Below are 12,734 nucleotides of genomic sequence, written 5' to 3'. Positions count from 1 at the left end.
TAGGGATCGAATCGGATCTGTAGCTGCAGGCCTACACCACAGCCACAGCAACCCTGGATCCGAGCTGCATCTGCAATCTACACCACAGCTCACAGCAACACCAGTTCCTTAACCCACTGAGCAAGGCCAGGGATCCAACCCGCATCGTCATGGTTCCTAGTCAGGTTAGTTGACCTCTGAGCCACGACAGGAACTCCCAACATCTGTATTTTTTAAACAAACACATGGAAGGGTTTTCTGTCCTGGCTTGTTTTATGGAGGCGGGGTTCTGTAATGTACACATTTCTGCCCATGCCCCCATCTCACTTTTGATGCCTCACAAATATCCCTTACCGCTGGGCCTTTGGGTGAAGGTAGGCCAATGTGGGGCATGAAAGAACCACAAATGACAAGGAGTCTGGTCTGCCATGTGTTCAGAGTTCAGGTCAAGAGGAGTCATGACACATGAGTGGAGAGACCAGCGGGGATCAGCATATGTGTTCATTTATGTTCAAGAAATGAAAAAGCAACAGCCCAGAGAAGGGCAGAAATTTGCCCAACAGAAGCCCAGGGACTTTACCAGGAAGGAAAATACCTAACAGGGACAAATACTGCCAACCTCTACGTCACCATCCCAGAGTACTCGCCACACATGTTTGTCCACATTTGAGCATCCTTGAAATAAAAATGAGCCTTGGGGGGAGTTCCCATTGTGGAGTCTCAGAAATGAATCCGACTAGGAACCATGAGGTTGCCGGTTCGATCCCTGGCCTCACTCACTGGGTTGAGGATCTGGTGTTGCCGTGAGCTGTGGTGTGAGTCGCTGGCATGGCTCAGATCCCAACTTGCTGCAGCTGTGGTGTAGGCCGACAGCTGTGGCTCTGATTTGACCCCTAGCCTGGGGCCTCCATGTGCCACGTTGGCCCTAAAAAGCAAAAAAAAAAAAAAAAGATGAGCCTTGGAGTTGATGCCACAGCACAGATCAGTTTGCAGAGGCTTTCTTACTTGTGGTCCACAAGGAGATGGTGTCTTGGCGTTGACAACGCTCCGTGTCTTCCCACAACACATCATGATTCATTCAGCAAAGGTGTATTGGCCATGAATAGAACAGGAGGCACCTGCCCTCATGGAGCCTGGATTCGAGTGATAGAGGGAGCAGACAGTCACAGGCAGATAAGCCTATTGCAGGTGGTGATGAGGGCGTTGAAGGCAATGCAGCAGGTGCTGGACTAGGACATGGCCTGAGGGTGAAGGGCGACTCTGGATAAGGTGGTCTCCTAGGAGGAGATGTTTGGGTCAGTTAGCAGGGAAGATAATGACTATCAATGCCTGCTATTGACTGTGTATCCCTGACTTCCTCGGTGTTCTATCCACTCTCTCATCACCACCAGGTTGACACTAGGATCTACCACCCTGGGCTTCCTGGGGGGGCCCCTACCCTGGTCTGCAGCCCTGCCTGTGCTTTCTTGGCAGGGTGGGAATGCTGAGAGTTAAAGCATCGTTATGGTAAGCTCATTTGTTGAATTTCCAGTGCAGCCTGTCTGACCTCCAGGGCACAGTTCCAGCTAATGGATCCCAGTGCAGAGCTAAAAAATAATGTATATGGGCAACCAGCAGGGGCTCTGCTTCCCCCCCCCCACCCCATCCCCCACTGCTAACCAAAGAAGTCCGCCTTAGTTCTAATACATGGAAAGCAACCTCGCCTAAGCAACAGTCTTATTTTTCCCTGTGAAATGACTCCCGTCAGCACAAAGCTTTCTCCCAACTGAATTTACTATTGATTCCACAAGCTCCAGGTCCTTGAGAGGGCTAAGTTCTTTAATAACAACCTGAAGTTTTTTAAAGAGTCTGTGAGACTGATTACTACTGTGAATGATATCCCCACACCCGGTAGAAAAATAGGCAAACTTTTTTCTCAGGTCGGGAAGAGAGGTTCCTCATTTGTGCTTCTTGAATCCAACAAGCTCTAGAAGAAATGCTGGGGAGTTCCTGTTGTGGCTCAGCATGTTAAGAACCCGACTAGTGTCCCTGAGGATGTGGGTTCCATCCCTGAACTCGTTCAGTGGGTTAAGGATCGGGTGTTGCCGCAAGCTGCAGCGTTTGTGGCAGATGTGGCTTGGAGCTGGTGTGGCTGTGGCTGCGGCATAGGCTGGCAGCCTCAGCTCTGATTGCACCCCCAGCCTGGGAACTTCCATATGCCACAGGTGCGGCACTAAAAAGACAAAATAAAATAAAATAAATTTTAAAAAAGAAATGCTCAAAGGTCTTTATCCTTAAGAGCCATACTAAGAATAAAAGAAAGTCAAGGAAAGCAAAGGAGTCCTGAGTGCCAGGCAAGGCTGTGTGACATTGCCCAACCGTGCTGCTTTCTGGGCCAGGGATCTCTAGCATAAAGCTCCAGGAAAGTTTCATCTAGCGCCAGCATTCCTTCCTGCTGAGATGCAAACCGCAGCAGAAAAGTCATTCCTGCCTCAGTTCATTCATTTGCAAAATGGGTACCTTGCATACCGACCTTGTAAGACCTTGCCAGCATTAACATAGTTATAGAAAGACAGGGCGAGAGTTCCCATGGTGGTGCAGCAGAAAGGAATCTGACTAATAACCATGAGGATGCAGGTTTGATCCCTGGCCTCACTCAGTGGGTCAGGGATTCTGTGTTGCTGTGGTTGTGGTGTAGGCTGGCAGCTACAGCTCTGATTTGACTCCTAGCCTGGGAACTTCCATATACCATGGATGTGGCCCTAGGAAGGGAGGAAGAGGATAAGACAACACATTCAGTTAGCTTTCTCACTTCCCACGTAGACTTGGAGCAGAGGTTCTCTTCCTGGGGAGATCGTAACCCCCCTGGGGACATTTGGCAATGTTTGGGGGCATTCGTGTTTGTCACAGTCAGAGAGAGGGTGCTCCTGGCCAAAGGGGTGGCTAAGGGCTACCATATTGAGTGGCACCTACAGAATATTGGATGCACAGGTGCAGGCATGCCCACCCTCATGGACGTTCCTTAGGAAGCACAGGCTCAGAGCGTTCAACTGGTAGGAATCGAGCCATGTGTTCCTTCCCGGGAGAGGCTAGTCAGAGGAAATTAATGCCTGGAACTGGGCATGAGAGAGCAGGTTGTTCTGACCCTCTGTCTCAAGCCATCAAGAATACAGTGTTCTAATAAAAGACTTTTTGCAAAAAAGAAAACCGTTTATTTATGAGTCGGATCTTATTTGAGCCAAAGGGAGGTTCCATCTGGATTTGCTTAGCTGGAAACAGAGGTTTTGAAGCCCTGGGGATCCTGCAGCTGAAAGTGGATGGCCCTTGGCTTGAGGAAAAGCTTCTGGCCAGCTCCATGAAGCACAGGGTAAAGAAGTCCAGCTTGGAACTGCCTATCTGAATTGCCTCAGGGGAGATTTAGATTTGGTCTAAAGCTTTTCCAGTCTTAGCTTTTTCTCCTGCCAGATACTAAAATGTCTGCCCTTCTTTGACCTCTCTACTGAAATCCAACTGAGAACAAGGTTTTGGTCTCCCGCAGCATCATAAACCCACCTCCCAACGGTCCATGATGTCTTTATCAAGGCTGATGCAGTTGTTGAATGACTAAAACTCTCAAAGTGGCTTAAGAAAGGGGAGAGACTGTCTTATAATGGAAGGTCTAGGGCATTGTAGGCTGCAGGCACAGGAGGCTTCAGAAATCAGTTTCTCTGGGAGTTGCTGTCATGGCTTACTGGGATCCATGAGGACATGTGTTCGATCCCCGGCCTCACTCAGTGGGTTAAGGATCTGGCGTTGCTGTGGCTGTGGTGTAGGTCGGCAGCTACAGTTCCGATTGGATCCCTAGCCTGGGAACCTCCATATGCCTCTGGTGCGGCCCTAAAAGACAAAAAATAATCAAAGATCCTTGTCTATATGCTTTTGGGGGCTCATTCATCCCGTTTGCCGCACCCTCCGCAGATCCAGTCGGCTGGGCCCCCGTGTGGCTGTTTGCCTTCTGTGTGCCAGGCACAGGGCCACACCCTGTGTTTGTGGGATTTCCAACTTAATTCTCCTGGCTGATTTGGGATGCTGTTCTTCTCCTGCATCACAGGCCCTGGCCTGCTTGGATCAGCCAGTCTTCCTCCTGCTTCTAAAACAGGTCAGAATATTCCTGCGCTAGGGTCTTTGCATACCATACACTTGAAATTTGCTAAGGGGCTAGATCCTAAATGAAATCTTCTCAACACACACACATATATATACACACACAACGGTAACTACATGAGGAGATGGGTCCGTTGTTAGCTTGATCGTGGTGAACTTTTCACTGCAGATACTTATATCAAAACATCTCGTATATCTTAAATGTATACACTTTGATAATGTCAGAAATATCTTGGTGCATATAAATTAATTTAATAAAAATTGATATTTAAAACATCAAAAAAGGGGTTTTTTCCCCTCCAAAAAAATTTATTTTGCATCTAATTTTCCTTTTGGCAGTATGTGCTGAGAGGATGAAGATGGGCCCCTGATCCTAGACAAGTTATTGTGCATAATTACATGATTCAAACTTTTAAAAAGAGAAGGAAAGAAATACAGTTTAGTAAAGGCTTTGCCTATTAGTGTCTGGAAATTGTGAGAAAGAAGACTTGATCACAGACCTCAAGAATTTTCTTTTTGGAGTTCCCTTCGTGGCTCAGCAGTTAATGAACCGGACTAGTATCCATGAGGATGTAGGTTCAATCCCTGGCCTTTCTCAGTGGGTTAAAGATTCAGCGTTGCTGTGAGCTGTGGTGTAGGTCACAGGCAAGGCCCGAATCCCATGTTGCTGTGGCTGTGGCGCAGGCCAGCAGCTACAGCTCCGGTTCGAACCCTGGCCTGGGAACTTCCATATGCCACAGGTGCAGGCCTAAAAAGACCGAAAAAAAATTTTTTTCTTCTTTTTTTTTAAATTTTTTACCCTTTTTAAAAAATTATAGTTGATTTACAATGTTCTTTCAATTTCTGCTGTATGGCAAAGTGACCCAGTCATACATATATGTACACATTCTTTTTCTCACACTATCTTCCATCATGTTCTAGCCCAAGAGACTGGAAAGAGTTCCCTGTGCTGTACAGCAGGACCTCATTGCTTATCCATTCTAAATGGAATAGTTTGCATCTACTAACCCCAAACGCCAAACCCATCCCACTCCCTTCCCCCCTCCCACCTTCCCCAGGCAACAACAAGTCTGAAGAACTTGCTTTTTAATTCAGAAATGAAAGGGCTGAAATTAACTTTCTACCAATTAAATTGGCAAAGTGGTTTTTGGGGTTTGTTTTCTTTTCTTTTTCTTTTTCTTTTTTTTTTTTTTTTTGGCCCTGCCCACAGCATATGGGAGGTCCCTAGCCAGGGATCAAACCTGTGCCAGAGCAGCAACCTATGCAGTGATGACACCATATTCTTAAGCTGTTGCACCGCAAGGGAACTCTGCAACATTTTTTTTTTAAGCTAGACAACTGCTTTCAGATCCAGTCCAGTCTGACTAGCTGTGTGACCTTGGACAAGTTAGCCAACCTCTCTGTGCTTCCATTTGCTTCCCTGTAAAATGCTTTGTGCAAGGACAAAAGGAGTCAGTACCTATGTCCTTTTAGAACATAAGCTGGCATACAGCAGGCACTTAATACATGCTAGATATTCTTATCTTCCTGGAACTTTCTTCCCCCAAATCTCGCCAGGCTGCCACCTTCCTGATAGGTAAGAGCTGTTTAAATATGACTCCCCATCTTGTTTCCTAATTTTATTTTTCTCATAGTACTTATTGCCCACAGTTACCTTCTTGTTGACTGTCTAACCCCACACTCCCCAAATGGAACTTCCTGAGCAAAGTCTCCTCATCATTCACTTCTGCATCTCCTGTGCCTGGAAAAATGCCCAGGGCATCATAGCAACACAGGACATATTTGTCCAAAGAAAAGGATTCCGTGTTTGCTGGATGAGGAATAGGACCCTTAGAGCAGTAAGGGATCGGCCACAACTCAAAGACAAGGCTGGCCACACATTTGGAGCCTCCTGCAAGGAAATCCAGCTTCCTCTGGGTCTCATCACCCTGGCCAGGGTTCTGCCATCCCATGGTCCCACATGAGCCAGGCCCCGCCCAGCTCGACCAGCCCCACCAGCCCTGCCAGCCCTGCCAGCCCCTGGTTGGACAGGATCCCCGAGCTGAGACCCGCCCAGCCTCTCCAAGCCCCTGCAGCACTTTGCATTGTTAGCTGGATAAAGTCTGATTTATCACAGCAGATTTCTGTGTGGATTCCATTGGGCTGCCCTTAGCAAGGAGCAGGAAGCGAAGGGGAGGAACGCACAGACGTTTGTGTCTGAGATACTGCTTAGTCCTGATTTCTCTCTTTTCCCTTTTCCTGTCTTCCAGAGGTGTTAGGAAAGTCACTGCCAGGCACTGTGATAAGGCAGGAACTGTTGGGGACGGCAGCAGACCTCCTGTAAAAGTCTCTCTGGCAGCTGCAGGCGGTGGGGTGGGGGGAGGGCAAATTGTGGGTAAGATGCTAGAGAGACCAGAAGTTCTGTGGGAAAACAGGGCATAGAGAAAGGAAAGGGGTTCTCCCAGCACAAAGCCAGGGCAGCAGAAATCACTGCCCTTGGATCAGAAGCTCTGGCTTGGAGAATTCCAGAAACTGTGGGCCGTCCTTGAACCTGGGAGCAGGGCTTCCTCCCCAACCCTTCAGTGGCCTCTCTGCTGCCTGAGGAGGAGAGAAAGGGGGTGGAATAAAGAGAGAGTGGAGTGAGGAGGAGACAGAAGGCAAATGAGGGCTCCTGACAGTTCCAGGCAGAGTCCTCTTCACTTCAGCTCTTAGCCAAATAACTCGGTCAGCTCTGCCACGTAGCAAGTGACCCCAACGCTCAGTTTTTGAAAATGACGATCTTTTCTTCCCACGTATGCATTTGCAGGTCACCTGGAGGTCTGGGGCCTTGGCTGCGGTTGGGCTCTTACTGCAGGTCAGTCTGGGATGGGGTCCAGGTGCCTCATTCCAGGGCTGGGCTGAGAGGTCTCAGCGTCTTTAAGTTCCTCTCATGGCAGAGTTCACAGGGCTGGCAGAAACCCAGGACATCTCTTCAGCCTGAGCCTGCATAGGTTGGCTGTCACTTTTTTCTGCCTTCTCTTGGCCAAAGCCAGGCACATCATTAAAAGGAAATAGAGTTCTGTCTGCCCACAAGAGAAGGAAAGGGATAAGATCCAAAATCAGAGTTCCCATTTTGTGGTTCAGCAGGTTATGAACATGACTAGTATCCATGAGGATGCAGGTTTGATCCCTGATCTTACTCAAGGATCCAGCATTGCAGATGCGGCTTGTATCCTGTGTTGCTTTGGCTGCAGTGTAGGCCGGCAGCTGTAGCTCTGATTCGACCCCTAGCCTGGGAATTTCCATATGGGTGCAGCCCTAAAAAGACAAAAAAAAAAAAAAAAAGAACCAAAACCAACAAGTCGATCAGCACAGAACCGAACCAATTGGTACCATGGCTAAAAGCAGAAGTCCAGGGTCAATTTTGTTTAAATTCTGACTCACTGACCACCAGCTGTGTGATCTTAGGCAAGTTACATCACCTCTCAGTGCATTTGGTTTCCTCGTTTGAAATACAGATCTGATTTTAAAATGTAGCTGTGTCATATGTTCATAGTGGGGTTTCAAGGAAATGTTTCATGTGACATCTTACTGGTTCACTGCAAGCACTTAGTGAACATTTGTCCTTCTTATGAAACTTACAGTCACCAAGGAAAGCCCGTCTCCTTGCGTTCCTGTGTGTGTGTGTGTGTGTGTGTGTGTGTGTGTGTGTGTGTGTGTGTGTGTGCGTGCGCGCACGCATGCATGTGCGGTAGGTGGGTGTCAGGGGCGGCGTGAGAAGGTCAGCACTGAGTGAGGGCAGGAGTGGGGAGTCAGGTATCTGAGTACCTTTTTCCCAGAAAGGGCACATGCCATGGTTGCCTTGGCAACCTTCTTCTCTGGGGATGTTCAGATAGTTTCTGGCCATTTCATTCTCCATTGAGAGAACCTCACATTGTCTGCATGAAGAAACCATCTGGCAAACGGTGGCCCAGGGCACTGTCCCCAGCCATCCCTACGATGTGCCCCATGGAGGGACGCTCAGCCTGATTCTCAGTGGGGTGAGCTTCAAGCTCTGCATACCGCTCATGGGGACACAGTGCAAAAATAAAAATAAAAATAGAGAATGATAGCAAAGTAAGTAAATAAATGTGGGCACTTAGCTATGACCGGTGGTGAATTGGGGAAAGCAGAGGAGGAAGCAGACACAGAAAGGGAGGCAGCCTGCTGTCGGGTATGGGCACTCTTAGGGCTGGCTTTCCTCTTTTTTGGCCATGCCCACGGCATGCAGAAGTTCTGGGGCCAGGGATGGAACCCAAGCCATAGTAATGACAGTGATGGATCCTTAAGCCCTAGGCCACCAGGGAACTCCCTGGGGTTGGCTTTCCATACCTCCAAGCCTGGCAGCAGCCCACTGTCCCTCCCAGCAGGGCCCCCCAAACTGTTCAGTCTAGTCTGTGGGACCAACAAGACATCGAGGTAGAAAGTTCAAATGCTTCCAAAGTTCAGGCTTGTAACAAAATTGAATACAGTGGGGAGTTTTCATTGTGGCTCAGGGGGTTAAGAACATGACATAGTGTTCATGAGGATGCAAGTTCAATCTCTGGCTTCTCTCAGTGGGTTAAGGACCTGGCGTTGACACTGCTGTTATATAGGTCTCAGATGTGACTCGGTTCTGGCATTGCTGTGGCTGTGGCATAGGCCTGCGTCTGCAGCTCCAATTCCACCTCTAGCCTGGGAACTTCCATGTGCCACAGGTACGGCCATTAAAAAGAAAAATGTAAGTCATTTTTCTGTATCTGGGCTTAATGTCCATTTGCCACCCCCAGCCTCCTAAGAGGGAAGACCTATACCTGAAGTTTGATTTCTGAAGATATTAAGTTGCAGAAGCTCATTAGAGAGCCACATAGAAATGGTGAATAAGCACTTCATTAGCTGGAGGTTGGATTGGGGAGCCATTGGCACAGAGATGGTATTGAAAACATCAGAGCTAAATGATTACAGTCATGAAAGGCATGTGTATGCATGAATGTTTGAGTGCAACCATTTTCCTATGATGAGACTTAAAAACCCCAGTATGATGGTATTAGAAGTCAGAAGTTCAGAGAGGTGATTAGGTTATGAGAGCGGAGCTTTTGTGAATGAGTGCGCGCTCTTAGAAGAAGCTCCAGGAGTTCCCTTGTGGCTCAGTGGGTTAAGCATCTAGTGTTGTCACTGCTCTGGCTTGGGTTCCATCCCTTGCCCAGTAACTTCCACATGCCCAGATGTGGCCAAAAAAAAAAAAATGCTATGTAAATTTGGCCATTATTATTTAGGAGCAGCAATAGTGACAGGAGTTTAATTAATTAACTCCTGCACATTCATAGTAAAATGCCTTTTTTAAAAAAAGAAGAGGAGTTTCCATTGTGGCTCAGCATGCTAAGAACCTGATATAGTGCCCATGAGGATGTAGGTTGGATCCCTGGCCTTGCTCAGTGGGTTAAGGATCCAGCATTGCCATAAGTTGCAGATGCGGCTTGGATTTGGCGTTGCTGTGGCTGTGGCGTAGGCCGGCAACTGTAGCTCTGACTCAAGCCCCAGCCTGGGAACCTCCATATGCCACAGCTGCAGCTGTAAAAGGAAAAAAAAATTAAATTTTAAAAAAATTTAAAAAGAAGAGGCTCCAGAGAGCTCCCCCAGCCCTTTCACCAAGTGATGACACAGAGAGAAGACGGTGTCTGTAGCCAGGAGTGGGCCCCCACCAGCCACTGGCTCTACTGGCAACTTGACCTTGGCCTTCCCAGACTCTGGAACAGTGAGAAATAAATGTCTGCTGTTTAAGCCCCCCAGCTCTGGTATTCTATTCTAGCAGCCCCAACCAACCAAGACAGGATGTATAAGAGGCCATGAAGGAGTTCCCCTTGTGGCTCAGCAGAAACAAATCCAAGTACTATCCATGAGGACACGGGTTCAATCCCTGGCCTCACTCAGTGGGTTAAGGATCCAGTGTTGCCGTGAGCTGTGGTGTAGGTTGCAGTTGTGGCTCAGATCTGGCGTTGCTGTGGCTGTGGCTTAGGCTGTGGTGTAGGCTGTGGTGTAGGCTGGCAGCTGCAGCTCTAATTTGATCCACAGCCTGGGAACTTCCATATGCTGCAGGTGTGGCCCTAAAAAGCAAAAAAAAAAAAAAAAAAATGCCATGGAGATATTGAAGAAGGGACAGTTGCCTTATTTCAAAGAGTCAGTCACCACCTGTGGTCCCCCGACCTGGGGTATCAGCATCTACCAGGAACTTGTTAAAGTTGTAAACATGGGGGCGCCACCCCAGACCTGCTCCATGTGAAACTTTTGGGGCCCCGCAGTTTGGGCATAGTTGACAAACCCTCTCTGATGCTCCCTCAAGCTTGAGAACCCACTTGGGTGAAGAGGTGCTGATAAAAACCACACTGCTGAGGGAGGTCAGCGGTTGCCAATAGATCTCTTTGCTTGCCTCATAGAAAATGGTCCCCAGGTTCCTCCCTCAGAGGCAGATGATGTCTCTGGGAAGTTGCCAAGGCCTGAATGACAATAGGAGATGTCACCTGACCGTATGCCACTCAACCAGAATCCACGTGACCCACCCTGCCCCCTCCAGGTCCTTAAGAGCAGACATCAATGGCTGGTCCGATGGCCACGATGGGTTCAGAATGGATAGTTTTTTTTTTTTTTGTCTTTTGTCTGTTGTTGTTGCTATTTCTTCGGCCGCTCCCACGGCACATGGAGATTCCCAGGCTAGGGGTTGAATCGGAGCTGTAGCCACCGGCCTACGCCAGAGCCACAGCAACGTGGGATCCGAGCCGCGTCTGCAACCTACACCACAGCTCACGGCAACGCCGGATGGCTAACCCACTGAGCAAGGGCAGGGACCGAACCTGCAACCTCGTGGTTCCTAGTCGGATTTGTTAACCACTGCGCCACGACGGGAACTCCCAGAATGGATAGTTTAAACGTCAGCGTGAGCAGGGGCCAGCGGGCAGAGTTCTCAATGGGCAGCCCACCCACAATGAGAGGTTTTAAGAAAGATTCTCAGAAATGGAGCCAAGGAGCTGGAAAGATCCCTACAGGGTTTGGGGTTCTTTTTTTGCAGACAAGCCAGCTCATTTTGCAACACTGTGGTTCCCACTGCTGGCCACTTAGGAGATGATTAATACATCCAGAGACTTCCCCAGACATTTATGGCACCTTCAGGAATAACAGTGACAATGGCTCTATCATGCCCAGCGGCTTCATACCCTTGGCGGTCCTCTTAATTATTTATATATTCTGGAGCGGCCAGGTTCCCTCCCACCAGAGCTCAGAAAGGTAATAAATGAGGAAGTCAATGGTCTGTAAATTACAACATTGATTAAAGAAGTGATTACGGATATAACTCTTGCCTGGCTATTATGCTAATGCCTGCCCACATCCAGGACAGTGTTTACATGCTAATGACAAGTCTGGGACAGTGACTCAAATTGGTTTCCGCCCTTAATCAGTATGTAAACACTTTTAAACCACTCTTGACCACGAGTGAGAAGATCCGGCGTGGGTTCCCCTCCCAACTGCTCCCAGCCACAGTCCCTGGCAGATGGAGGAAATTCTCTCAACCCAGCCCTCACCAGCTGCCCCTCCAAACAAAAGTGCAAGTTGAAGATGAAAATTGGGCCCAGAGTAGCCATCCATAGTTCCTGGAGGCTGGGGAAAGAGAGGGCGATCACAAGAGTTCATTGCTCAGCATCAGATGTTATTTAACTGGGGCCACAGATCACTGCCCTTCCCCCCCGCCGCCCCCACAAAGGAGATGCTGCTCCTTTCAGAGTATACAACCTGGACAGGAGACAGACAAGCAAATTGGCAATTACAGCTCAGCCTGGTAAGAAGTGGGGGAAGAGTCCATGTGTGGCTTCATTAACTCTGAAATGCTACACACGACTCTATGCACGTGCATTTCTATAGCAAGAATTAGCTGTATGTGTGTCCTCACAGAGGTCAGAGACCCATAAAAGGTTAGGAAACACAGCTCTGGAGCTTTTTGGAAGTTTTCCACTTAACTTCTTGTGTTCCCACTGCTCTTGGTTCCATCTTAATCTCAGTCACTCACATCTTCTCTCATCCCAAGATCCTTGCCTGGTTGTCTAGGAGCACACATCTCCATGGAGAAAGGGCTCTGTTCATGCACTCTCCAGCTGTCCATGCATCCATCTGTCCACCCACTTAGCCATCCATCCTTCCACTCATCCATTCATCCACTCATCCATTCATTCATCCATCCACCTATCCATTCACTCATTCATGCATCCATCCACCCACCTATCCATCCACCCACCTATCCATCCACCCATCCACTCATCCATCCATCCTCTCATCCACCCATCCATTCATACATACATACATACATACATCTACCCATCCATCCACCTACCCATTCATCCCTCCATCCACTCATTATTCACCTTGCTGAGCTCCTGCTTCATGAACAGCTGGTGTGAGGAACTAAGAGATCAAAGAAGAAAAAGATAGATGCATTGCCTTCAATCATGTCACAGTTTAGTGGTTGATATGGACACATGGAGCCAGTGTAAATCACATCCCATAAACTTGGCTATGCAAGTTGGGTCATGTTGCTTCTCTATAACCCAATTTCATATCTGTTTTCAGTTTTCAATTCCTTATGGTGGCAGAGCATAATCCCAGTCTAATTT

General features: G+C 48.3%; 1 protein-coding gene across 1 annotated transcript in view; it reads left to right on the top strand.

Moving 5' to 3' along the window:
- Positions 1-12,734, top strand: part of TMEM132C (transmembrane protein 132C) — a 399,704-nt gene that overhangs the window by 370,872 nt on the left and 16,098 nt on the right. The gene's annotated exons all lie outside the window — the stretch shown is intronic.

This window comes from Phacochoerus africanus, chromosome 15, assembly GCF_016906955.1.
Source record: "Phacochoerus africanus isolate WHEZ1 chromosome 15, ROS_Pafr_v1, whole genome shotgun sequence".
Lineage (NCBI taxonomy): Eukaryota > Metazoa > Chordata > Mammalia > Artiodactyla > Suidae > Phacochoerus > Phacochoerus africanus.
This window is presented reverse-complemented; position numbering and strand designations above follow the sequence as displayed.